Below are 26550 nucleotides of genomic sequence, written 5' to 3' on the forward strand. Positions count from 1 at the left end.
CAGTCCTGCCTTCAGAAGGTCTGAGGGGAGAGTTTCAATAACTTTATTTATCATTTGCATGGCAGTGTCCTCTGCAAAAAGGAGAGGAAACAATGAGAGTCCTTGGGAAAAGAAAGCAGAAGGAGGGAAAGGAAAAAGAAAAGTTTTTCCACAAAAAGTTGATGGAATTTTTGCATTAAAAAAAAGTAGCAAAAGTACTGAAAAGTTTGTTAGAGGAAGAAGAGGGAAAAAAAAGTGAAGGTAACGGAGCAAAGAGTTGACTCCATGTGAGTTAAACATGCTAAGAGAAAAGACGGGGTGTGACTCTGAGAAACTACAGAAACTGAAATTCTTGCCAAAATGGGGAGAAAAAAGAAAGACGAAAATCACCTGAGGAAAAAACCAAGTACGTGGTGAGGTTCCCTTCCTGGTAATTTTGTGGAAGCAAACAGTGGTTCTGGGTGTGAGGTGCTATTTTCTGTGTATCGAGTGAATGATAAGCACCCTGACCTTTGGTGCATTTTACCATCTGTTTCAGTGTCTTGAGAGGCATGGTACTGCCCTGAAGTCTGCTAACAGGAACAGGTTATGCTGTGAAGTTCTATCACTTTTAATTTATCTGGCCACCATGGATGTCGCAAGGAAGGAGTATCTCGCAATTACTCTTTAATTATATGATTAGTTAATAGGGTTTCCTATTAAACACCATGTAACTACGTGGAGATTACCATGTAATTACCTTTAGAGGATCCAAAACTAATTAGCATATAACCTGTATTCTTGCCTTGTGGTTCAGAAGGCTATAATCTTGTAATGATATGGTGCTCGCTGTGTTGTCAGCCTGCCACTACACGCTAATTTCCATGTAGTTAAATGCACAGTAGTTTTCACACAAGTAGTATTTGTGTTCTGTTACCAATTGTCCCATAAACTTGTGCCCCTGTTGGCACTGACAATGACTTTAACCAATTACATTTTCAAATTGCCTATGTGGAAGTCTTTTGTTACACCCTTTGCCTGCTGCTGTGCTGTAAACTCAGCTGGATGTGAGCAGTAAAAGCAGTCTTGAGGCAGGAGACTTGATTAGCTTCCTTCATTTGCCTCACCAAATCCAGTGCAAAATGCATGTGTCTGTGTTACTGATGTTTACTGTTCATTTGTGGGAGGCAGTGGCTTCTGGGCAGTGAATGATGCAGGTAAAGCACCAGTTCAATAATCATAATAAAATAATGTGTACTTTAAAGATTAGCATCCCTGCCCAAGTTTAAGTGGAAGTTAATTCCTTCTGCGTTGTTTCACTTTTAAAATTTAGCTGAACTACTGGTGAACAAAGCTCACTTGCTTAATAAACAGAGGCTAGGTTTTATCTTTTACCAGACAAATAAAAATATTTTAAAAATAGTATTTCTATGATTTTGCATAGATAAGAGCAAATAAACTGTGTTTATCTTGGTCTATTCTTTGCTATTCAGTTTCTAATGAAGAGCTCCATCATACCTCTTGGCTGGGATAGGACAGGAAAAATGACCACTATAAGTAGTGGTCATTTCAATAGTTTGGTTGGTTTTTCAATTTTCATTTTCTTTTCCTATCTCTTTTCTCAACATCTACCTTTCTGAAATGCATTCCATATGTTTTACATTTTTCCTTGAACCTAGAGTAACCTCAAACACATAAGTCAGCTCTGTTGTCCCCCCATTCCTCCCCACTTTTTGCTCAGAGGGCCTTGCTGAGGCCTTCAAGGAAGACCTGGAAGACACTGGTGTTTGCAGTGATGGCTAAAACAAACTACCCAGGTGGGCTGCTTGTGGTTTGGGCCTGATTCATTCTGTTCCCCAAACAGTCTGTGCCCTGTTAGAGTTCTGTCACCTGTGGGTGCAATAAATTCACATTCTCATGTTCAGGCTGCCCAAAAAATTATTCAGCAGGAGGAGACCCGAGGTGAAACCAGATTGTTGCAGATCTCACTAGCCAGTCTTTGTGTCCTTCACTCTGACACTCTGCTGGGTTTCAATGTATAGGGTTTTCCCCAACTAGTTCTGTACCCACCTTCCAATAGCATCATCTAGGCTGTATTTCCCTAGCCTATTTGTGCTAGGGGATATCACAAGAGACAGTGTTAAAAGCCTTAATAAGTCAAGATGATGTTCTCTTATTCTTTTCTATTGCCATGCCTGCTTCTCTGACAAAGAAGGAAATTACAATACCTTGGCATGACTTCTTCTTCACAAATCCATTATTGGCTTTTACTCATCTCTCTCTGTCTCTCTCTCCCTCCTGCTTCCTCTTCTAAGATCTTTGGAGTAGTTTGTTTATTTGCTGCTTTTCCTGACTGCTTTAAAAAGGTTTTCCTCCTGAACCATCTCTGAGATTTTTTTTATATATTTCATCCTTTATCTTTATAAAATTCATTGTGTCTCCCTATCAATCCTTTCTGGTGTATATCTCTACAGTGTCTAAGATACAAAACCCTGCTGCTGCTATAGTACTTACACTGATTGGTCTGAAATTCCCTAGCCCCTGCCTTCACCTCTTTTAAATAAGAGCATGATATCACTGTTTTTCCCTTTTCCTAGACCTCATCATTTGATATTCATGAACTCTGAGAGAGAACTGCTAATGCTCACGACCCTGTACCACCTATTCCTTCGAGTATCCCATGATGAAATTAGCCTGACCAGCTGAACTGAAAACATCCAGCTACTCTCTGCTGTCTTTTTTTGCTCTTCCAGGCAGCTCTATTAACCCATCTGTTGTTGGTACTACTGGTGGTAGCAAACTCATTACATGAATTCAATTCTTTGGCCTCATATATCTACTGGCAGCTGTCTCCCCTGTGACCAGCAAACCAACTCTTGTCTTGGTCTTCTTTTTTACCAATAACCTATTTATAGAAATGCACTCCTCTTGCCTGGGATGTTTCTTCCTAATTGTGTCTCACCCAGCCCTTTTATGATTTTGCTCCACCTTTATTTTAGATCCACTCTTCTGTGCCCTAACTTTACACTTTCAAGTGTGTTTCCTTCTTGTCTTGAGAACAGTGAAGAGCTTATGATAAAGAGAGATGAGGAGATCAGCACCACTTTTTATTTAAGTATTCTGAATAGATACATGAGAGCACAGATGTGTGAGATGTGTAAATATACAGTATTCACAGGAATTCAAATGCACAAGTGGACACAGGTTTGGCAGAACCAGAGTTACAGTTCTGCACCAGAACTCAGAGTTACTGAGCTCTGTGTGATCTCTGCAGTGGAGTGGTCTTTTGTGTGCAGTGGTTAAGGTCCAGCTTTGCTGCATGTTGTAACTTGGGACTGATGATGTGATTTATCATTTCAAAGGAGATTTCTAGGAACTGAGATCAGGCAGCAGCAAGATGGAGCATAAGACTCTCTCAGTGTGCAGGAAAGCTGCAGGATAAACTTGGAGGCATCTTTTATCTTCCAGATTGTTTGTATCAGTCTTAATTTTTCTGTCATTATTCTCATATTTCCCTTTTCTTGTCTGTTTTGAGATGTCAGAAAACTGAAAATCCACGTGGAAACAGGGCAAGCCCAGCATGTCCAGGCAAAGGTAGAAAGTGTCAGGATGTCAGCAGATGCCCTCAGCCATGGTGTCTGTTAGTAGGCTGAGAGTGAGCCACTGCCTTTGAGGCTATTGTGGTGACACTGGAGTTGTTTGTGGAGCTGGGATTCTCATTGCTAGAGGGCTGGAAGCTGCACTAGTGATGAGGTCTGCTGTCAAGTCCTCCTTGGCATTTTGTGTGATATCAGGAGCACAGCAGGACTATTGTGTAGCACCAGAATCTTGTATGCCTGCACTAATTTTAGGGACACAAATGAGGAGAGGAGCTTTGGCAGCTCAGTTGCTTCTGTTTGCTTGAAATCTCTGGAGGTGACAAACCCGTGAGCTCTTTACCAACACTGAAAAACGAATCAGTTTCTTTCCTCTGGATATACTTATGCTGCTTAGAAATAAATGATCTGTAATGAAGCTGTTTTCACCTGGGGTACCTGAAATCTGGTATTTGATGTGAAGGCAAGTACAGCATTGTTCATCTTTGTCCACTCTCTGGTCTGTGATGTACTAAATAACTTTGGGAACATGTTGTGCAGCTTGTGCTGGCTCTGAACCAGAAGCAGCTTTGTGTGTTTGATAATGAGATCAATGCCATTGGGGGCAGACTCAATGCTCACTCTCAAGTTTAGTGCATGATGTTTTGTGCCTTTTGCCAATAAAAGATTACTGCAGTACTCAAAGTCTGGCTGCCTGGAACCTTTTAAATTTTTTTTTATTGTTAATTTCTCTCCTGTTATGGAAAAATCCTAGCAATTTAAGAGGATACTGTTCTGAGTGGTGAGTATATACATAGTTGTCTAGACTCTTAAATGCAGGAGAGGGAGAAATCTGTGGGATATGTTAAGTTCAGATCTGGGAACAGGTGCAGTCTCTTTCTGAGTTAGTAATGAGGATATTAAAAGAATAATATCCTAAAATGACAGAAGTTTAGCAGCTGATAGTTTGAACAGTTGGAGTTCACTTTTTGGAAGCATATGAAATGTACTGGAGGCAGTCAAAGTTTGATTTCTTTAAACTTCCTGTCCTCACAAGAGCTCTGTTGCTTTTACCTGCTCTGAATGGAGCTGGAGAGAGCATCCTGAGTGAGTCATAGCACTGGGACTTTACTGAGCTCTTAACTAGAGCTGTGCAATGTCCTATTGACCCTGCACTGCTGCTGAGCCCAAGGGCTGTCCTGGCTCTCCTTACCTACCTAAAGGCAGAGTCATTTGGCCCTGTGACAAATGTGCCATGGCCCTGTGACATCACAGACTGGTTTCTGTGATGGCAGATACACTGAGGGTAGACTCTGTACTCCCAGCTTTTATGAGTTCTGCTCCCAGATCTCAGACTTCCATATGGGACTGGATACCTTGGCTTATCTCCTTCTGAATGGGGTGCTGTGATCTGGATAATACAGCAATGGTGTGTTTTGAAAACTGTTCCTGAATTATCCCCAAAAAAAGTTATTTAACACATTTTAATTTGTTTGGGATTTGTTTAGTTGCCTATAGTAACTTTTTCCTCTTTTTTATAAAATGTAGATTGCAAGAACAAATTTTTTCCATCTATCTTTGTGAGTGTCAGTTGAGAGCAAAATGCAGTTACCCATCAGCAGCTGTGCATGAAGAAGTTTTCTGAGGAACCAGTCTGTTTTCCAAACATTTTCTTATTTTTCTTCTGTTGCAGTGACTCAGTAGACACAAAATCACCCCAAGCACTGTGGTGTGTTTGAACTGTACAGTTATCTTTCCACAGTTGGAATAAACAAGCATAATTTGTTTAGAAACTTCTATTACCCTCTACTGTTCTCTATTGTAACTCAAAATAGTCACCCTGTGGATGTTAAAAAGGTAGGTATCAAAATCATCTGCTTGTGCTCCAGCTCTATTATGGAAATGTTACTAAATTGTGTCATACTTATTTACAAAGCTATATGATTTATGTGAAAATAAGTCTTTCAACTGTAAATATTTTACTTCTTAAAATACTACTGAAAAAATTTCTGGGGAAAAAAAAAGGTGAGTTCTAAAAAAAAAGACTAAATGAATTCCATGTATATAAGATGGTATTTGTGCTTTTCAAACCAAAACTGACAGGAGACTGTTATGAAATGTACTCTGACCATAGATATTCATGGACAGCATTAAGACTTGGCAGTGGAAAAGGCTCTACTTGTGCACGATTCATGTTTCATATTCACATGGCATTACCTCAGTCTGCTGTCATATGCTCAAAGAAATAATCACTAAAACCATTATTACATTTTAGCATATTTGGCACAGTGTTTGAAGGTGTTCAGACATAATATAATGTATTTTTCTAGGCTGTAGTGGGATGAATGTGTGTCTTACCAGTGTTGTCACAGACGTTTCACAGACTGAGTATCCCAAAACCATTACAGTGTCTCAGATACTGAGACAAATGTTTCTCCTTTTTGAGCAAAAGAAATTTAAGTCTTCATTCAACTTTCTGGTTACATAAAGTTGCTTAAGTACCATAATTTCTATCTCTAGGTTTTTGCTTTTAAATCTTCCAAGGGTCCTGTCCATAGGCTAAGCTCATAGTCATAAAAAATTGGCAAGGAATCTGGCCCTCAATAAATTTGAATTTTTCTGAATCTTTGCTGTTTCTATAATGGGCATTTGATAGAAAAAAAGGAAGTGACCTACTCCCCATAGTAGAGGTTCAATTTCAAGAGGAGATTTGGACTATTCTCACTTCTGAATCGGCGAGGCAGGACAAGTGTACTCTCTATGGATGATATCCCTTGCATAACAAAATTAAGAAAACTGGCCAAAATTATATTCATGATCACTAAATAGACATCACATTCACAATCACAACAGATGAAAGGGAAAAAAGTGGCAAAATAACAGATGAAATCAAATACTTTTTCACCAAGGTGCCATGTGATTTTGGGACTCTTAATGAAAAGTGCAGAATTTTTGCAGGAGGCAAAAAATTTTTCAGAAGGGGATTAAACATATACATGAATTTCAAGCAGAATGCATTGCTTGATGATGTTGACTGATGGAGCATTATGGTAACAGAACATTATATATAAAACCAAATATTTGTGCTTCTGTATTTGACAGGAGTTTCAACAGCTTGAATGAAAATCATGTCCTTTTTCTTTACCTCTCAAAAAGCTGTGTGTTTAAGCTAATCTTTTAAACATTGTGTGTAGTGTCATGGGAGAAGGAGAGACAAGGAGCTATTTCCTTAGCATTTTAAAGCTTTGGTTTGCAATGAGCTCTCTATCTGCACCAGACAGATTCTTCATCAGGTCTGGACAGCAGGAGCTCTGCTGCTCATGCAGAGCTTGTGGAGCTGACACTACCTGTGAGCGAGGATGTTCAGACTGTAGGCCAGGGCAGGGACAGAATGAAGCCACACAAAGCTCCTCCAGGACTGGGACATGAGTATGATCTATAGTGATTACTCTTCTAATATCATTTGTGTCTAGACAGACGTGTATGCTCTTGTTAGCTGATGAGTTGTGCTAATGGCATTGGTAACAATGTGTCTTCAGACAACCATTTACTTCCTCTGAGAACTGCATTTATGATGTTCTGTGAAGACTGTACACAATTCAATAGATGTTGAAGAGCCTCTGAATGTTTTTTCAGAGTCTTGATGTTTTGTTTTAAATGGCATGTCATTTCCAAGACTCCCAAAGACAGATAGCTTTCCCTGCTAGCTCGCAGTCGCTCTGCAATTAGATGGAACAGACATTGAAATGATGATGGTGGTGTCTCACTGCTGCATTTTGCTGCTGCTGTGATCTAATGTATTTCAGCAACAAACTATTCCCCCTGCATTTTGTATTCATCAGATGTCGACATTAACACACTGTCACTTCTAGCAGCTATACTCTCTTTTTTTCAAACTTGTAAAATGTTTTCTAATCTAGAAAAAATGTCACCATATAGCTGTAGCTGTAAAGGTGGAAGTTGTCCAATGCAAAAGTAGAGTGATGCCTTACCTTTTAAAATCTTATTCTGAGTCTTAAAATGCATGTAGTGGCCTTTATAGAGTTAAGTGTACAGGATCAAATTTCTCATCCTGTGAGCTTAACTTATGTTGTTTTTTGTATGCGTCTGCTTTTGACAAAAATACTGAAGTGATGTGCACAGTGACATTTGTAGCTATTTTTTTTGGTTTGGTTTCTTGATGATGGTCTAAAAACACCTGTTGAGGTTCTGTCCATTCTTGACCACAAGATAGAAAGCAGAAGCAAAAAAGGATTTTATATGCCAGATTTTGCTCACAGATAGCATCACACTCATGCTACTGAAAAAAATCTCTGTGAGGTTCCAGCCTTTCCTAAGTATACTGCACCTCCCTGGGGAATGTATGCTTGTTTATTTCACAAAGGTATCACCTATCCTTAGAGAAGTTCACAGTTCACACAGTACATTCTCTATCTCCTTTTTTATCTCTGTGATATAAAAGTCTCTCAGGTTAGTTTTTATAATGGAACAAAACAAGGTGTTCTAGAAAACAAAGGAAAAGTATTTGTTTGGTTTTCATCCCCATGGCTGTAAATCAAGAGATCAAAGAAGTACTGAAAGTGCAGCATACTGAGACAGTGAGTAGAGAAAATTTCCTCAGTGTGAGTTGGATATTAATACATGTGGAAGAGCCTGCAAAATATATGAACACTTTTCTTTATCTCTTACTTATTTATTTTTCTCTACATATTTGGTTTACAAACACATATTGCAATGAAAGTTCTTTTCACACATCCTACTGGTTGAAGATTTAATTTTTTGTACATATCTAAAAATACATAGGAAAATAAGAAAAAAAGTCTGCATGAAGCAACTTACCAGCATGTGAGGACTTCCTCTGCATATGCTCAGTGTTTTAAAACTGCATCAGCAACAAAAAACCTGCACACACAGCCTTTACTACTGACCTGCACTAACTCTTCACTCACCAGACAAAACTCTCCACTGGAATTTTTTCCCTCTGCTAGTGTGTACCAAGGCTGCACCTTTGTGCACTGTACACAGCTGAAGAATCTTCAAGATCAAAGCCTCATGCCTAAGCATAGTCTTGTTCCTGACATGTCATGCCAGGCCCTTTTCACTGTGAGTACTTTGATGCAGCAACAGTCAGGAAAAATAACAAACCAAGAACAAACTGAGAGAGGAAGGAGGCAATGCAATGTGTTCTCACAGCTCTAGGCTTCTGCATTAAAGCTAATATGTGCAAACCCCCTGTTTGGATAGGTTTCTCTTCACTACTATTGTTTTTCCCAGTTTCTGTTTCCACTGTCATGTCTGAAGACTTCATTCTCCTGTCCTTGTAAGGTGAAAACATAAAGGATCCAGGATGGGAGCAAGAGACTATTTCCAGCCATTCCCAGTGCAGAAGGAATGGTGCAACCCCCCCTTGGTTCACCCAAAGGTGCACCTGGCCATCAGGAAATGGAAATGTAGTGCATGATGTTATGCAGTATCACCAACCTGGGAGGTTTGCAACAACCTTGAAAATTCAATGTTGCTTTTCTATGGAGCCCTTCTCTGCTCAGGAGTGGCTGTTCTCAGTGACTGATGCTCAGTTCTGAGCCTCCTAAGGAACCATCAACATATTTTGTTCTGCCAGAAGAGCCCAGGACACAGGGCTGAGAGTTGACATCAGAGATGTGGAAACTCAGGAGAACCTCTAGGACTTCTGAAAAGGTAAGCAAGGTTCTCAAACAGAAAATTACTGAGTGTACAGAGGGGAAAAAAAACCACCTTGTGAACCCTATTTGAATACTACAAAATTTCAGTAATGCCAGGAATGGGGGGAAAAAAGAACCGCCTTGGAAGTCAATGAGGAGACTATACAGTCAATGAGGAGTCAATACAGAAAAGTGCAGTGCTGATATAATTACTGTTTCAAACATGACTTCTGGCAGGAGCCAGACAAAAAGCTTTCTTCTTTTTTCCTCCTGGCAGAATAGGAGTGCTACCACCCTGGCTAGCAATTACACTGAAATTCCATGTTCCACTCCAAGTCTTGTCACCTGGAGAAGATGGCAGTTCTGTGCAGGAAATCTCCTTGGTTTCCCCTCTGTAGAGAGGGCAGACAAAAAGGGTTGCAAGGAGAAGAAGGTTTTTCACTAGAGTCAGGGCATGATCCTCCATGTCACTGCTGGGCATCTGTTTGTGCAGCTGCAGCCAGAGCACCTCAGAAGGTACCACAGTACAGCAGAAGACAATTGCACAGTTTCACAGCAGTCCTGCAGCCTTTGGGCCCAGCTGTGCCCTGAGGTGTTGTGAGGTGTTTTTGGCAGCTTTCAGCTGCAGACACCTGAACCCCAAGGAACAGTTCAGGAGTTTTGTGTCTGTGGTGTGTCAAACACATTTCTTTATCCAGCTTCTGCAGGTGTATGGGCATTCAATCAAAGCCAGAAGAAAAATGGCTTGGTATTAAGTAGATATATAATCTCTTTGTGCCTTCACCTTTACCTAGAAGAAAGTCCTATTAAATTCAGTGAAAATTTGCACAAGCTGAGATTCTAGGAATGAATATGGATTAAAATTGCTTTACTGTGATTTTTATGGCAGCACTTTTTATATACTAGACAAGTTATAAATCTGTTGAGATGATAGTGAGAAGTTCACTTGATGAAAAAAACCCCACTGGATTGCATTTAGAGAGACATACAATAACCTAAACAACTACTCCATTTGAAAGTTGTCATCTGTACTTGCTTCTCCTGGCCTCTCTGTAAGGATTTGCCAACCCATAACCAGCAAGCTGAGAGCCAGTAGGGAATACAGAGATTTTCTTCCTCATTGGAATCGATGCTTTCTTTACCTTAACGTGAATTACTGTCAATAGCTGATTTTACCAAGTTTGCCAAGGCTCACAACTCTTGTATGTTATTACAGCTTCCCTTGTATCTTGTATTTTTTAGGCTGGTTGCTGTGATTACTTAAACTATCTGCTTTTAATTAGCTGTCTATGAGCAGGTGTTTTAAGGTGCCTGTAAGTGGATTTCACTTATTCTTGGTTTTTGCATAATGCAGGAGCTAGTATGCAATGGGGGTTGTTTCTCTAGCACAGTTACACTACTTCCACTTTACTACCATCTTTGCTTTTATCAATAAAAATAATTTTGATTGTTTCTTTGCCAGATAAGCAGAAAAATCCCCTTCTGAGCCACAGATTGTGGGCAATGCCAAGCTTTCACTTTTGGTTTTGTTATTTTAATGAGATTTTCCTTTCTCAAATTAACAGGAATGAGTGCTGCTAACAGATGAATAGAGCATGGGTTAAATTCCACAAGTGACATTAATGTTTGTACTTTTACAAATGTTGCCTGTAGTAATTGCACTTAAACTCCCTATCTTCTTCCCACCTTCAATCATTAGGTGATGTCATCTGTGTTTTAAGGCTGGAATTCTCTAAAATAATGCAGCATGAATCCAAGTGCCCTTCATCTGTTATTCTCTCATCTGCAATTTCCCTCTCCTTGGACATACCAATTCTTCAAACACTGGCCCAATAGCAGGACCTAGTTACCTGCATCAGCAATCAGAAAACAAACACAAAACCCAAAGGAAACAACCCCATAATGTGCTGCTCTTAGAAGATCTAAATGAGAAAGCTGCTACACACACTGTGCTCTTAATGAGATGTTTGCATAATGTGATTTTTAAAGAATTATATTTGCAGTGTTGGTCACTGGAAAAAGGTGGCATCCTTCAAGATGTCACATTATCCTAGTGCATATCCTATCCTACATACCTTATGGGTATGTACTTTTGACTGGAAAATGTGCTAATGAATTGATTCAAGCCAACCAAATCAGTCCATTTCAAACTGTCAGAGACTTCTGAATAAAGATCTAACACCCACGCAATGTGGATCATCCTCAAAAGTCTTCATTCTTTGCCATGAAAATTCAGGGAAGTTTTCCCTACTGTCTCATGGAAACAGGCTCAGACATGTTATCCTGCCCACAGTGACTGCAGCATCAGAACTGGCAGACTTTATGTTCATTGCAAGAGCATAATTGTCAGCCATTTGATATCTGAGAAAGCTGAGCAGAGAATGTTCTCCATTGTTATACATAATGAAAAGTAATAAACAAAAATTATGTCTTCATAGACTTTGAATAAAAAAATACTAAAACCTTTTAATTCAGGAGAAACTCACACAGATATGTTTTGACTAAAGATTAGAAATATGTAGTATAAATACCTTTTTAAAGGTCAATGTATTTGCCCAAAATATATTCTCATAACTGTTTTTCTAACTTGAAGCAGGGGTAACTTGTATAAATGTGAAATGATTTGTGAAATAAGCACAAGATTGTTTTCCTACAGGCAGTGATTGTAGATGCTACTGAATAGAAAAGATTCAAATGATTTTTTTTGCAGGTATACAAATATTTACATTCTGGTTTAAACTTTGTCTTATAATAATATGCAATGAAAGAATGGTATACAATAATAAAGCAGTAAAAAGCTAACAGAGACTTTCCTTAATCTTCTTCAGAACCATCTCCTAGATGCAACCTTGTCTTTAATTTAAGGGCAGAAGTCAAAGCTGTACCTCTAATCCAGATTGCCCCTGGAACAATGCCTTACATGCCCCTTTTTCTTTTTGCATGCTTGTACTGCTTATAGCAGGCAAGAGAGAGAACAATGTGAAATATTATAGCCTGTGACTGGTAAATGTGTGCACATGGTCCCTGTCTGGTCATATTTCAATTATAAGAGGGATGCAATGGTCTTGGTGCCAAAGCATTGACTCTACACATGACAGCAAGGTTATGCTAGCTTGATTGATCTGATTTGATGAGCTGCATTAATAGTACAAGCTTCTGGACCTCATTTGCATTAGATGTAACAGGGAGAGCAGAAGTCACAGTAAGAAACATTTGTCAGTATAAGGGAAGGAGTATGTGAGCACACAAATCAGTAGGGTCACTGGGCACTGCCTTTCTGGGGAATTTTGGCCATCTCCTTCAGAAGTGATCAGAGTTAAATAAATAACAAAAGTGATGAGGCTCAAAGGCTGTGTGCAAATAATATCCATTTCCCTAATGAATTGCCCACTCTCAGTCCTGGAATGTGTTAGCTGCACAAGCTGTAACAGAAACAAGAGAAACTTCTTTTTTCAGTGATGTGCAGAGCTGCCAAACTTATTATCATATCACAGACATTCCCCACGAGTTGTGTATATGCTGCATGCTTGTGCTTCTTATCACTGAACATTAGAGTCTATATTGCACTACATATTGCTCAGCTGCTTCCCTTTCATGGAGGCTCATTTGTCATGTATTTTGGCTTGTGCAAGGATGAGATTAACGGCCTTCTAGCTGCTGCCTGATTCACTCCTACTTTTCCTAGCTTCTCAGTATAGCCAGCTGTATTTGTTCTTAATGGCTGTATTAATTATACTTAATCACCTTGTTTAGCTGGAGAGATACAGGATTCCCTGACTATACATCTTTGGTCACTGTTCTCCATGAAAGCCAAACACTATCAGAAAAGGATCTCCACTCCCCATACTATCCTATTTCTCCTGTCCCATCCTTTCCCAAAGCTGTAGATCTTTAAATTTTCCTCAGTGTGTTTTCTGTACACAGTTGGGTTTTGGTCACTACTTCATCAGGCACAGACCTCTCTCTTTCCAAGCTTCACCTTCCATCCTTCCCTTGTTTTCCTGATGCAGCCTAAGTAATTCAGCTAATAGTTATTTGACCCACAGCTGCACACTGTGGTAATACTGAAGCAAGAATGAACATACAGTGTATATTTACTCTATGCATATTTTAAATATTTTTAAATATTTTAAATGTAGAACCCTAACCCTAACCCTGTTTGTTCCTCTAATGTGTTGATGAGGAACAGTAAACTCAGTCAACAGGGGTAAAATTTCTCTGAAATTGGTACTTTGTCCAGAGGTTTTCCTTTTCTCAAGGGATTCAGATACTGCACCACAGTTATGTTGCTGCCAAATATAAGACTTTGCTTCAAAGCTGAAAGAGGAATATTCCAAGGTGGAATCCAGGTTTTTCCTTCCTGTGCATGTATGTTGTTCTATACAGTGCTATTTCTTTGAGAGAGCAGCCAGGGGATAAAATGAAGAGTGGTGCAAAAAGCCTGTATTTCAGCAATAGAGGTCTGTCTCCTGGCAGGCACTGCCTAGAGCTTTACTCTTCTGGTGCACTTTGTTTTGCTTTCAGACTCTTCCCTGGACCCAGTGCCTCAGGATGCTTCCCTTCTGGTCACTGCTTCTGCCCTCCCCCACACGAACTGCATCTTGAACTCTGCCAGTTCCTCTTTTAAGAATGCAATGTTCTTGAGAGCTGACAAAAATAAAATTTGCAGTGGCATTTCATTGAGTTACCCGGCTTTCCAAGGGTCAGGGTAACAGCCTGCAACAATGTGGCCTGCAAAAAGAAAAGTCAATAAGTTTCTTTTCAAAATCAGTAATGCACAAATAGCAAGTCACGCTCCTCTGCCTTGCTTCTGCTCCGCATCTAAAACTTTGAGTTCCCATCTGTCAGTATTTTCTCTGGGACATCTTGTGTCTCAATGTAATCTTCTGTGTCATTTTCTTTGGCAACATTCACCAGAAGTGTCTTCGGCAATTAAGGCAACTTGAGGTGAACAAGATCTCCTCTATTTTATTCACACCCCATGTTCTTTGAAGAAATCTCTGGTTGTCTCTCTTCATAAGAAAAGACAAATGCAGCAAACAGCAGATAGCCATAAGCCTACTTCAGTCATGTCCATATTTTGCCTGAATGTCAGATAATCAGTTTAATAAAGCCCAAGATGTTAACTTCAATGCAATTTAAATGCCTAAACCCAAAATGTTTCTTTTAAAAGCCTAACCTTCTGCTGAATGTATTTTAATCTTGTAGGCTAATTAATCACTTGGATAAGAGCTTTTAAAAGAGATAAATCTGCAACACCTAAGACATTATAATGTCCATAGGTCTGGGATTAGGGCTGTGGCAAAGTGAGCTTTTGAATGCCCTGCATGCATTCCCATCATCCATTGAAACTGTCTGAGCAACATATGGTTAAAAGAACAATCCAAGGCACGGCTGTGCTTCTGTTTCAAAATCTTCAGGGCATATTGTATGGGCTGCAGTTGCCTCATAGCTGTGTCTTGAACTCTCAGCTACTGGTTCCTGGCCTTCAGCTGAGGAGCATGTGGGATTGACTGGATTAGTCCTCCTGGCCTCCTCCAATGCCAAGTGAGACAGATTAGGTTAAGTCCTTTTGGTAATGGTTAAACTTTGTAATGAAATGTATTAAAGTGTTTTCCTGCATTCATCTTCTGCTTCTCATCACTTTGAAACACTAGGAATTTACTGTCTGGAGCAGCTGTGAAGTATTTTCTTCTTGAACTGCTACAGCTGTTTCCCAAGCAAACTGAGGAGCTTGGCACTGACACCCCTGTACTTTTCCATTCGTATTGCCTTTGAGGAGAAGGTCAGATTCTCTTAGAAGGGCCTCTAGCTCTCTGAGGGCTGAGAGCTTCCTTTTTGCCTACTGGAGAAAAGGCATCTTGTCTAGCTGCATGGCTGAACAGCAGGTGTAGTGCTTTGAGGATCTGCTCTCAGTCCCAGGTCCCAAGTACTGATGTACAGACCGGATTTGCTTTTGGCTTAAGTCACTTGATGTCGACTCTTCTTGCCCTATCACTATGATAAAATCCAAGCAGCTTCTTTGGTAAAATCATCTCTGGGAAATAGTCACAGTCTGTGCAAGCACCAGGAACATTATGGAACTGGCCCCCAGAACATCTGTGGCTGTTGCTGTACCTGATGGATTGCTGCCATAACCTTCTAGGGCTCTGCTCATAAACCAATGGGGTGGTTGGGAGTGGGTGTATATCACGAGGAACTGACTTTTATACCTGGGGTCTCTACTCAGCACGGTTTGCACAGGAGATTTTTGCCAGTAGCTCCCTGAAAACTCCTCAGGAGAGTGCTCAGGAAATGGAACAGTACAATGATGGCCAGGAGGACATGGGTGATGTTGGCACAACAGCACTGGATGCACTACAGAGGAATAACTGAGTCTGCTACAGCCTTTCCATGTGAATAATTGAGTCTCTCTGTCACCCTTTCTAACCCAGGAGAAGCAAAAAAAGCCAAAGGAGACTAACATTACTGAGCATTTTTCAAAAATAAAAGATGGTAGCTAATTATTACCTCAGTCTCAGCTTAGGAGTAAAATAACAGTTATCAAATGAGCTAGGGACAGAATGAAGCACTGTGCCTAAAAAGCAACAGTCTGAAAAGAGTAACAGGGGCCTTATACCATCATCATAATCAAGTTGAATGAATGCACATTAGCCATCACATTGATGTTAATAAGAAGTGAATTCTTTTTCTCTGGATGTAGATTAGCAAGTGAACTCTATGCATTAGTAGTAGTGGAAATACTTTGTCTAAACCACAGAAAACTGTTGTTTCTGTTGAGGAATGGGTAGCGCCTTTCCTCACCAAGAAACTCAGCTGCAAAGATTTTTCAGCCAGCATGAGGCAAGGCTGCATGTAGGGCAGATCCCAGCACTGTGCAGCCCTCCAGCAGCATTTGCAGACTGACAGAGCAGCCAGCTGCCCGTCCAGCTCTCCCGAGGCTTGGCAGGGCTTACAAAAAACCCGGTCACTTGGAAAGGGCGGGTTACAGTAGCAGGGGATGGTGGAGCTCTGCGAGGGAAGTTACAAGGATTTCATCCCACAGGAGTGTAAATCTCTCTCCTCAGAGGCTGCTCTAACTGCTTTGGGACTGCAGCCAGCTGGATATTGCATAGCTGCACTCCTGTCAGGGCCTGGGTGCTAGGCCTCTTTCCAAAGCCTGGCAATTAAACCAGGAAAACATTCAGTTGAGGGTTAATTTAAAGCCTTAACTGTGGTACTAACCAGAACAGGAAATTCCATCATTTAGCAAGAGTGGTAATGCTTCTTTGCCCTACAACGAAGGGAGAAGCATGGAACAAAATCTACCACTGTGAATACATCTTTGCCTCTCTGGTGAATCAAGATTCACCTTTGTAGGTATTTTACTGGATAATTTCAACCAAGTCATAAAGAAAGAGGAACAAAGAAGCCTTTTTTGTCCTCCCCCCCCACCAAGAGATGGCTGCTTATCAGGTGAGCACGGTGGGCTCTCTCTGACTCTCCTGCAGGATGCTGCTCACCAGCACTCAGGGTATGACAGTCCCCTGCTAGCTGTTTGAGCAAGGCTCTGTGCTGCTTAGAGCAAGGACTGTGGGACAGCAAGGATGTCCTTGCTCTGTCCAGCCAGGATGTCCTTGCTCCAGGCTCTCACGACATGACAGCCTGTGGGTGTGGTTGGGATGAGCTGTTCTCACTGCAGGGAAAAGCTCCAAAGGGATTGCTAATGGCCATTGTACATCTCTGACAGTGTTTCAGTGAAATCTTCCACCATGGAGAAAACTTGAAGATGTTGCTTAATCTGTTCATTAATTTTTGTGGTTTCTTTTGGCTTGTGAAGAGGCACGGAATGAATGTAACTTGTCCGTACATCTGTAGTCCAAGACAGACCTGTTGAACTTTGCTTTGAACATTGCTTTGCTACACACAAATATCCCTAGTGGAAGAGAAACTGAAGCTTATTTTTTCCCAGGATGTGTCTTTACTAAGGCTATTAGACTGGTTTTTTAAGCTCTTTGTCCCACTGAATATTTAAGTGCTTTATTCAGACTATTTCATTCAATCTCCTCTAGCAGCAGGAAGCAGTTTTGCTAAACAGCCAGAGAAGGCTTTGAGAAGAGAGATGGTAGTTAGTGTAGGTGGTAGCAAAAAGTAGGTGGGAGCTACTCCTACTTCCTATTTTTTTTTCCATCTGCTTTTTTTCTCCTCTCAGTCTACTGTTTGGGTAGAGCTTGACATGAATGATGTGTGGAGGAGGGAAGAGTGAAAAGCCTTGCCCTTGCTGTGGTTGCTCCTTCTGGATTGCTGACTGCTCACCTGAGCTCAGCCACACTGAAATATCAGAAGGTCTGACCAGTTTGATGATGTGTTTTTATGATGTGCAAGACAGAGTAATGTGACATGGATGCTGATGTCTAGAAGAGGATTTAAATGTGAGCCTTATGGCAGCTTAGAAAGCTCATGAGCACTCAAGCTCCAGCCTTTGCAGTGTCTTTTGCTGGAAAGTGAGGTTGTTGCTTGGACTGTCAGCTGATGTCTGTGAACCCTTTTCTTTAGCTCCTATTTCTCTCTATAAAACATGCAGCAGTGGGCTTTGGACTAGGAGTCACTAGGCAACAGGATGGTTAAGATGTTGAACCCAATTCACCTTTAGAAATTAAACACGTATTTATTTCCTCTGTATGGTGCTGTTTGCAATCTGGCAAGTGCAATTAGCTCTTGTCTCAGTCTCTATAGATACATAATGCTTTTTGTTTACTGAAATCCTTCTACAAGGGCTTGCGTGTTTGAGGACTCATCAATAAATCTGGCAGGGTGACTGCTGTATGTTTCTAATCCCTTAACCATTTATTTACAAACAACATTTGGGTGTCTATGCTGTGCAGATTAGTCAATAAGAGGAGAATTTTTTAAAAGGCAAATGAAAGAGGATTTAATTTTAGCTACTTGTTTTTCAGTTTCTAAGAAAATACACATAGATACCCATTTTTGTGGAATTTATATACCTTAGAATTTACTACCAAGTTCCTAATTTTCCTTTTTGAGATACTTGCTCTGTGTAGCTGTCAAAGTCCAAGTCTAAAGTTGGGGTGAGACAAAAATACCTGTTCCATACCTGGGGATATCTAGAGTGGAAAAACTTAATTAATTAAATTTAGCAGCAGTAATACAATTCTAGTTCTAAAGCACTTCATTTCTATGGAAGGTTTTCAGCTGTTTTCTCATTCATGCACCTTAGTGGGCATGCCTAGTTAAACCTCACCATATTTTGGATGGGAAATGGGAGCACAGATCTGAGTGCCTTCTGCTGTACAGCAGCACACCTGCAAATCTATACGAAGTCAGGACCTCACCATCTAACTGATCTTGGACTACAGTGCTCAGTGTTACTGGTGTATGTATTGTTCTTAACTGAAATTCAATGCAAACATCATCCATATACAAGCTCTTCTGTCATATCTTAGAGGTAACTACCAATTTGTTATTAAAAGTAGTTTACGTACACATGTACATAAAAATAATTTTATCCTGAAGAAAAAGAAACTCCAGAAGCAACTGATTTTCACAAATGGCTTGATTTTGGTTGATAACAGTTTGGGGTACCAGGCTTTAATGGACTGTGAAAAGATGCTTCAGTATATTTCAAAAGGTGCAGGTTTTAGAAAACTCAAACAGTAGTAACTTGAAAATGATAGCCTATAGTATTCTGTAGTAGAATTCTGTAATTGCTACATGCTTTTTGGGCTATTTTTTCTAGAATGCTGTAGTGTTTTTATAAGATTGTTTAGACAGATGTTCTTCCTTTTTTGTTATAAGAGCTATTTGCACTTCTGGGGCTCTGAGATGTTCCTTCTGATGTTGAACTGACATCTGGTCTCTCTGTGGCAGAATGTCTGCAGGTAGAATTGCTGTAAAAATGCATCTGCTAGATAATTTAGGTACACTAAGTTTTAGAGTTGTGGCAGACAACAGATTTATAAACTCACAAATCCTGTCTGGCATTAAACGTACATCCTACTGAATTTGAGAATTTAAGGACTTTTCAGGTCAGATTTTTCTCTTAGATGTTTCTACTGCATCTTGAAAGTACAAGGACAAATTAACCTAATCGTTATATAACATTATTTCTTGAGAATCTGAACAGTTTTCTAGGAGGCTCAAGTCAAATACAAAATGGAGAACTCCTGAGCCAGAGGGAGCAGTATTAGAGATATTACAATTGCCTGGCTGTGAGACTGCTCACTCCAGGGCTGTTGGTGATTTTGTAGGGATGGATGAGCATGGGAAAGGTCACAACAATGCTTGTCCTCACTGCTCTATCCTACTAGGATGACACAGTAAGATAATGGGATGAACTCCTATTGGTTCAGAGAATGATTTTGTGTTTGAGTTAGAGAGTATCACAAATACTGATCTGGTTATCTTTGGCATCTGCAGACCATTGGAGTATTTTCACTTTTCCAGATATTACAAGTTTCACCCTACAGAATATGCCTCTTTCCAAAATGTGGAGCTTTCATATTTCTGTCCAGGATTTCAACAAGGAAAACATTTGTGTGTGTACAGTATGTCATTCATGTGCCATAAATCAAACTTCTGGATATTTCAGATTTACTGTGCATACATTTAGATGTTAGAGTCATTTAGAGTCAATCTGATCATGTTTAGTTCTTATCTGCTTCAACCAGAATACCAGATGTCCAGAAAAAATAGCCTTAAGTCATCCTCTTACATCCAAACATGTCCAGAGTAACTCAGACATACTGCAGCCAGGCAGAGAATTAGACTGTGGCTCACTCTTGAAAGAAACAATGTGGTTTCCTCATGCTTTTTGGACCTCTTTAGATGAACTTCCTGCAGTCAGAGATGAGAAATAATGCCATGTTTTTCTGCATGGACTGATGCTGCTACATTTCCAAAGCAAACAAGGCCGTGTGTCCCACATTCCAGCAGAAGGAATCTCCTTAACTATTGTGGAAGGGCTTGCTCCTCTATAGTCTCAGTCCCTTGGGTCATGCTCTCCCATTCCAGCCAGGCTAGGTGTGAGGCTGCCTCAGTCCCTTTCAGGTGGTTATTTGTTCAAAACATGAAGCCTGTTGCAATCATTTATCCTTCCCTTTTGCAACTACGAGTTTCTGTTCAAGCTGTGTCATTTTAGGAAAAAAATATAAGAGATGGAAGAAATCTAGCTGCCAGTAGAAAAGGAGAAAGGAAGTATATTGAATTATCCAGTGTGTAATGGCAGATGCTGTTGGAAAAATAAGGTGCCTGTCTGTCACAACCTAAGAATCTGCCTCATCCAGAGTAGGATGTTTGATAAGCAGCTCTCTGTTTACAGTTTTGCTGTCACAGCCAAATTACCTATTCATGATGCTGGGACTACCTTCAGTGGGATAGCTCCTACAGAATTCCTGTGCTTACTAGGTTTGCTGGTGTTTGTAATACTGAATTTAAATGTACAACTGGGTAGAAAGCTGCCTTCCTGCCTCAAAGCACTGAATGCTAATTGCATATAAAGCTACTTGCAAATGGGTTCTGTATTCATTGGCTGGCTTTCACTGTGGTACCTCATTATTTCAAGCTATATAATTGTCTTCTAATAGGAATTCTCATACTGGATCTTGTTTCCTCCATGTGAATTTCCATAGGTGCGCCATTTTAAGGCACTACTTCAGCTGCAAGACATTGCAAATGGCATAGTACTATTTAAAACCAGGGTTTCTCAAGGACAGAAGATCCTTTATTTTGTACCATCCCTAGTCAATCAACTAAAAGCATCAGATTTGTCCTAATCCAATAGTGTCTCCAAAGAGTTAAATGCATTCCTCTGGAGAAATGCTACTGAGACAAATTAGATATTCCAAGCAGAAGCAGGTTCATTGTGTAGTTTGCACATGTGAGACAGTGCTATTCATGGAGTTTTTATCAAGAAAAGATACTGAACTTGTCAGAAAATACTGTGTATTGGCCTAAATTGTGCAATTCTCATTCATGCTTGTGAACATTTGTACAAATAGACCCATTGACTTCATGATGAAAGTGTTTCATTATGATCATTCCTATTTCAGTGATCTTTATGTGATTTGAAATAATAAAGCTCCACAGGCCCATTGACTTCAGTGATACTACTTGGTCCACCAACATGAGTAAGGGCTGTGCAATGTAGTTAAAAGGATCTTAATAACAAATCCTCTGTTATCAAGCTAAATATAACCCCCACCACAGCCCTGCCATAGAATAGTCACAAAACTGCCTGGGCTCCCCCATCCCCACACATGCACACACATCCCCCTCCAGTTTTTCTTTCGGAACAAAACCAGCTGTAACTAGAGTCTGAGTTTTGCAAATTGAAAGGAGCTTGTAGCAAAAAGAACAAAAGTGCTAGTGTGCAGAAGCCACCCTGCAAAGAATGTTGGCAGGAGAGGAAGCCAGGCCCTTCCACTGCTGTAACCTTAAACTATCATTTGTTGATGTTGGTATTTCTAAATAAGAGAGGAAACGAGAACACAAGAAAAAGGGAGATGGAGAACTTGAGACCTTTTGGAGACTAGGCTTTTCACATTTTTATGCAGCCTGGTAGGGCAGAAGAAACTCTTTATTGAGTGATAATAGCATCCACTGCACAATTTACCCGAACGCTTCTGTGATTGGGGTAGTGCCATAATCTTCATTCAGGCTTTTCGTTTCACAGGAGTGAAACCAGTAAAGAAAAAATCCTTTGTTGCTCAGGTCTGAAGTGCAGACAGATATGGGATTGTAGCTCCAGCTATAGAGAGAGCTGATGTTTCTCCACTGAGCAAGCTATTTAGCTATCAGATCAAGTGGTGTGATCTGGAGCACAGCAGTGCATTGCTCCAGTGTGAAAATACTATGAAGTTTAGTGTCTCTATGCACACTGGGATGGAGTCTTGGTTAAAAAAAGCCCCATTTTAGTAGCAGTGCTGCTGCAAAGCCTGATGTATGGATTAATCTGTAGCTTTGGGCTGAAGGGCTGTTTTTACTTGCAGAAGAAAAAAAAAATTCTCTTTAAGCATCCTCTATCCTTATGAAGAAAACAAACTAGTGTCCATAAACAGTCACCTTCTACCTGAGGATCTCTAAGCACCTCAGAAATAGGCAATATTCTTACGCCCACTTCAAAAACAAATTGTGACCAACAGAAGTTATGGTAAAGCCATGCCTGGCACCCACTTGTGCTGGCTGGCTCTCTCTGACCCCAAAACATAGCAGTAAAAATAGTTTTCTATGTGACTTTTACAGCTGCCTTCGACCTTGAGTGGCTGAGGTTGCAATCACAGTTGCAGAGAAGTCAACAGCAATTTTGTCCCTCAATGTCCCAGTTAAATAGTAGATATTGTAATAAAAATATTTCACAGTCATCAGCCCTATATGAATTATCAGCAGCTGTCAGCTTTTATACTGAAAAATATAGGTCAATAAAAGACATGGTATCTTTTAAAGTTATATTGCTATAAGGATGAAAAATCCAGTCTATTCCAAGGGTTAAACCCAAGCTTCTTCTGTAAAGTTTCTATGGCAACTAGATGCAATCTATAGTGATATTGTAGCTAATGAAATGTTTCTTCCAGACCAACGGGGCAACATGTAGCATTCAGTAATGAGGAATGTCTTTGGGGAAGGAACAGTGGCATAAAAGATGCGTTCTAGCAAACTATATTGGATGATAAAAGCCTGCAGTAAAGTGTGTCCTGAAGTCCAAATTCCCTTCTGTTTATTCACAGTGCTTCCTTCATATCTGCTCTGATAATGAGGAACGCTGGTAATAAGAACAGTACTTGAGAAGGAAGAGAGTAAGGAAAGAAAATATATTTGATCATTTCTTTAACTGAATCATAAAAATAAAAAAAATAAAAGCTTGTAAAGAAGATCTTTTGTGTGCTTGAAAGAGGTTTTCTTTATGAGTGGAATAGCCAAATGTTGACATTTGGTGTCAGCGTGCTATATCATATCTGTATGTGCTTGTGTATGAATTGTGTGGGTACAGATTAAATCTCCTCATCTTGACTTCTCAGAAGCTGAAATCTATATTAGCAAACCCCAAACCACACATTTTTCAGCTGTATTCAGCCCATCTCATAGAAGCCAAATCAGATGAAAGACATGAAAGCCATGCATGTGTATCTGAGAGCTGGAGCAGCTCAGACACAGCACCCTGCACCCGAGCAGTGACACAAACTCCCCTTGTGCCCTCTGGCCCCTCATGGCAGGGGTTGGCCATGCTGCCAAGACCCTCTGCTTCTGGGAAGCAGCTCCTTCCCTGTGCACAGCTGCAGAGCTTCTCCCGTGCTGGAGAGGGAGGAAAGGCAGGTCAGGGCAGGGTGCAGAAGCTGTCTTGTGGCTTTGTGGTCTGCATAGGCAGGCTCTGCCCTCCTCTGCTCTGCAGGCTGCTTAGACACTTGGGCAAGGCTGCAGCTTTGTCCTTGCAGGTCCTCCAAACTTGCAAGAAATCAAAGAAACCTGTAGATAAATATGACCACACACACCTGATTTTAAACATGCAGGTTTCTGAGTTTCTAGAAATGCTTTCCTACACAGGCCTTGAAGAACTGTATGAATATTGTTACTGAATATAATTAATAATTTTGGGAGGTGTCTAGACCTAATGGACACCTCTCAGACTGCCTTCTTTCAGTGCAGTTAGTTGTTCTATGTGTGTGCTCTGTTTATGTTGTACATGAGATATCTGCTCTGCTGTAGTAATGCTGCTGTTGTAGCTATGGCAGTCTAAGAACAGAAAGAAAGCAAACAGGGCCTCCACCACAGAAATCCTTTTTCAGGGTCTGGAAAATAGCTTAGATGCTAAACTGCTTTCTGCTTCTTCCAGTGCTGTAAATGGATTCAGTAAGAACAAGCATGAATTTCTTTCCACTTGCCTGGCCTTGCTTCAGACACATACACAGAAGAGGAGAGTTAAATGGGTTACATGCAACACAATTTCTTACCCTGGACAGAGAAATGGGTGCTATTTTAGCAGGGCACTTTGAGAAATGCACTGAATATGGAAGTGAGCAGCAGCCTGTGCCACACACCAACACAGTGAGGGGCTGTGGGACACGGTGCTGTGGATTCCTAGCACAAGGTAGGTGCTTTGTTAGGCTCTGGGTTTTTGGCTTTGTTTTGCAGAGCACTGCAGAACAGTGAGAAGGGTATGGCCTTTTAGCTGGACCTGTCAAGGATCTGCATGTCCATGTGACATTGGGTGTTTTCATTTGCATATCTGCATTTGAAGACTTTTAGCAAATCTAGTTCTAAATGTATAAAGTGGTTTAAAAAAACCCTCACAGATGTATTCCTGCCTATGCACTATTAAAATGCAGTAGAAAAGATTAAACTCTTCTCTAGTGGTGTGCTAGATAAAAAACAGTGTTTCCTTAGGCAAAATTACTAAGTTTGTTTTTTTTTTTTTTTTTTACTTTCTGGTTCTTGAAGTGGCATTTACAGCCACAGGAAATAAAGAACAAGGTACCTTAAAACATCCTTGTAAACTTTATACAGTCATTTAAAGTGAAGCACAGTAGTAATTTATTTCCAAAAGATTGAACTTCGTAAAAATTTTTGTCACTCATGGAAGCTTTCCCTCTCCTTAGCCAGGTTGCATTAAAATATCTAATGCCTCTTCTCTGAATGGCCTCATGCCCTCTGTCTCTCCTCTTTTCTCCACTCATACCAAATACTTTCATGGTTAAAGTATTGGTAGAAAAAGCAGTGTTACATCCAGAAACTTTATGTTCATGTACATGTTTGCCATTGTTTTAGCAGTTGCCTAAAAAAAGTGCTACAGTATTAAACAGAAGCACTCTGTTTTCAGCTTTGTCCTTATTTTGGAAACTGTTTGGATTACTAAAATGAAAACAAAACTGCGAGCAGGAATTTGTATGCCTGAGAGAAGGATTATAAAGCTTCATTTCTACAGCCTTCAGTTTTGTGAAATATAACATCTTAATACAGATCTTTTGCTGTTATCTCTCTGAGGTTCAGAATAGAATTTCTGTTTTAGATTTCACCTCTGTGAAGAACAAAACAATCAACACAGTCCATCAGGATCACAATGGAATCTTGTGTCATCAAAAGTCAATGAAGCGTTCAGGGGCAGTGAGAGCGCTTCAGCGGGACAGACAGACAGACAGACAGTCATTTTGGTGGTCAGGGTACTGCACGTGTCAGCAGGGCAGCTGCTGTGCTTGAAAAGATCACTGTGCACAGAGCTCAGACACAAATAAAGCTGGCCAGGAGACGTGGTAAGTTTGTGATGGCCAAAGAGATTAGATTTTGTCTTCTGCAAAAGTAAGTCAACTTTGTGATGAGTTTTGCATTTTTATTAATTTCATCTGAGCTTCATTAGATTACCAGCTCATAAATATACTCACTTTTTGAGAGCAGTTTCAGAACAATTAATGTGTATGAGCACTGATCAGTTATCTGGTGAACTGTGTATTGCAACAACTGAGAAGAATGTCTTTAAGATGGGTTATGACTTTGCCTTACAAAGTGTTAGGAAACTGAAGATACTGAATAAGCCCATCCAGAACATCTCAGGTGACAGACTGAACTTGCTGAGACCCTGTCCTCACTTCTGACTCTGTGTTTGCCCTGGTGCTCGTGTGGTTGCAGATCAAATTGTTACAGAGAAGTGATGAAAACCTATCCTACAGGAAAAGTCATTAGTTCATGGTTAGATCAGCTTTCTGGTCAAGCTGGTCAAGGCTAGGAACACACAAACAGGAACAAGGGGGAAGGACTTAGGTGGATTTAAGCTGTCCTTGAGGCACTCTCTGGGGTTGTTTTTGCATTCCATTGGTAAAATTCCTGAGAAGTGTGTTGGAAGACCAAACCTGTTGGTGTGTATTCAGTGAAATTTGCTGCTTTCAAGAGGAAGGGTCCTGGAAAGCCCTGATATGAGGAGGATTCTTCACCTTGGTGAGTGGATTTAATTCCTTCTTGGATTTCTACAGTGTGAAGGTAGAAAACAGAAAACTCCTTGCGGAATGTCTGCCTTCCTAGTTTTTCACGAGTCATTTTTGTTCCATAGCTAAAGAAAATGTGGTATCTCACTCTGCTGAACCAGTAGGAAAGAGCACACACATGATCCCTGCCCCTTCTATACCATGGCAAAAGCGCTGCATCCTGACTGCAGCTTGTGGAGTCCCACATTGCTGCCACAAGTGACCCGTTCTTGCTCTCTCATTATTGATGCATTTCCTCACTGTGCTGGAAGATTCTTGACTCACAGAGTTTTTCAGCACATGGCTCTCATCCCAGTGAATCAAAAACTGTAATATAAAGCTCATCATTTATCAAACAGGCACGGGGCTGAATTCAGATCTGGTGTAATGACT

This window comes from Agelaius phoeniceus, chromosome 6, assembly GCF_051311805.1.
Source record: "Agelaius phoeniceus isolate bAgePho1 chromosome 6, bAgePho1.hap1, whole genome shotgun sequence".
Classification (NCBI taxonomy): Eukaryota; Metazoa; Chordata; class Aves; order Passeriformes; family Icteridae; genus Agelaius; species Agelaius phoeniceus.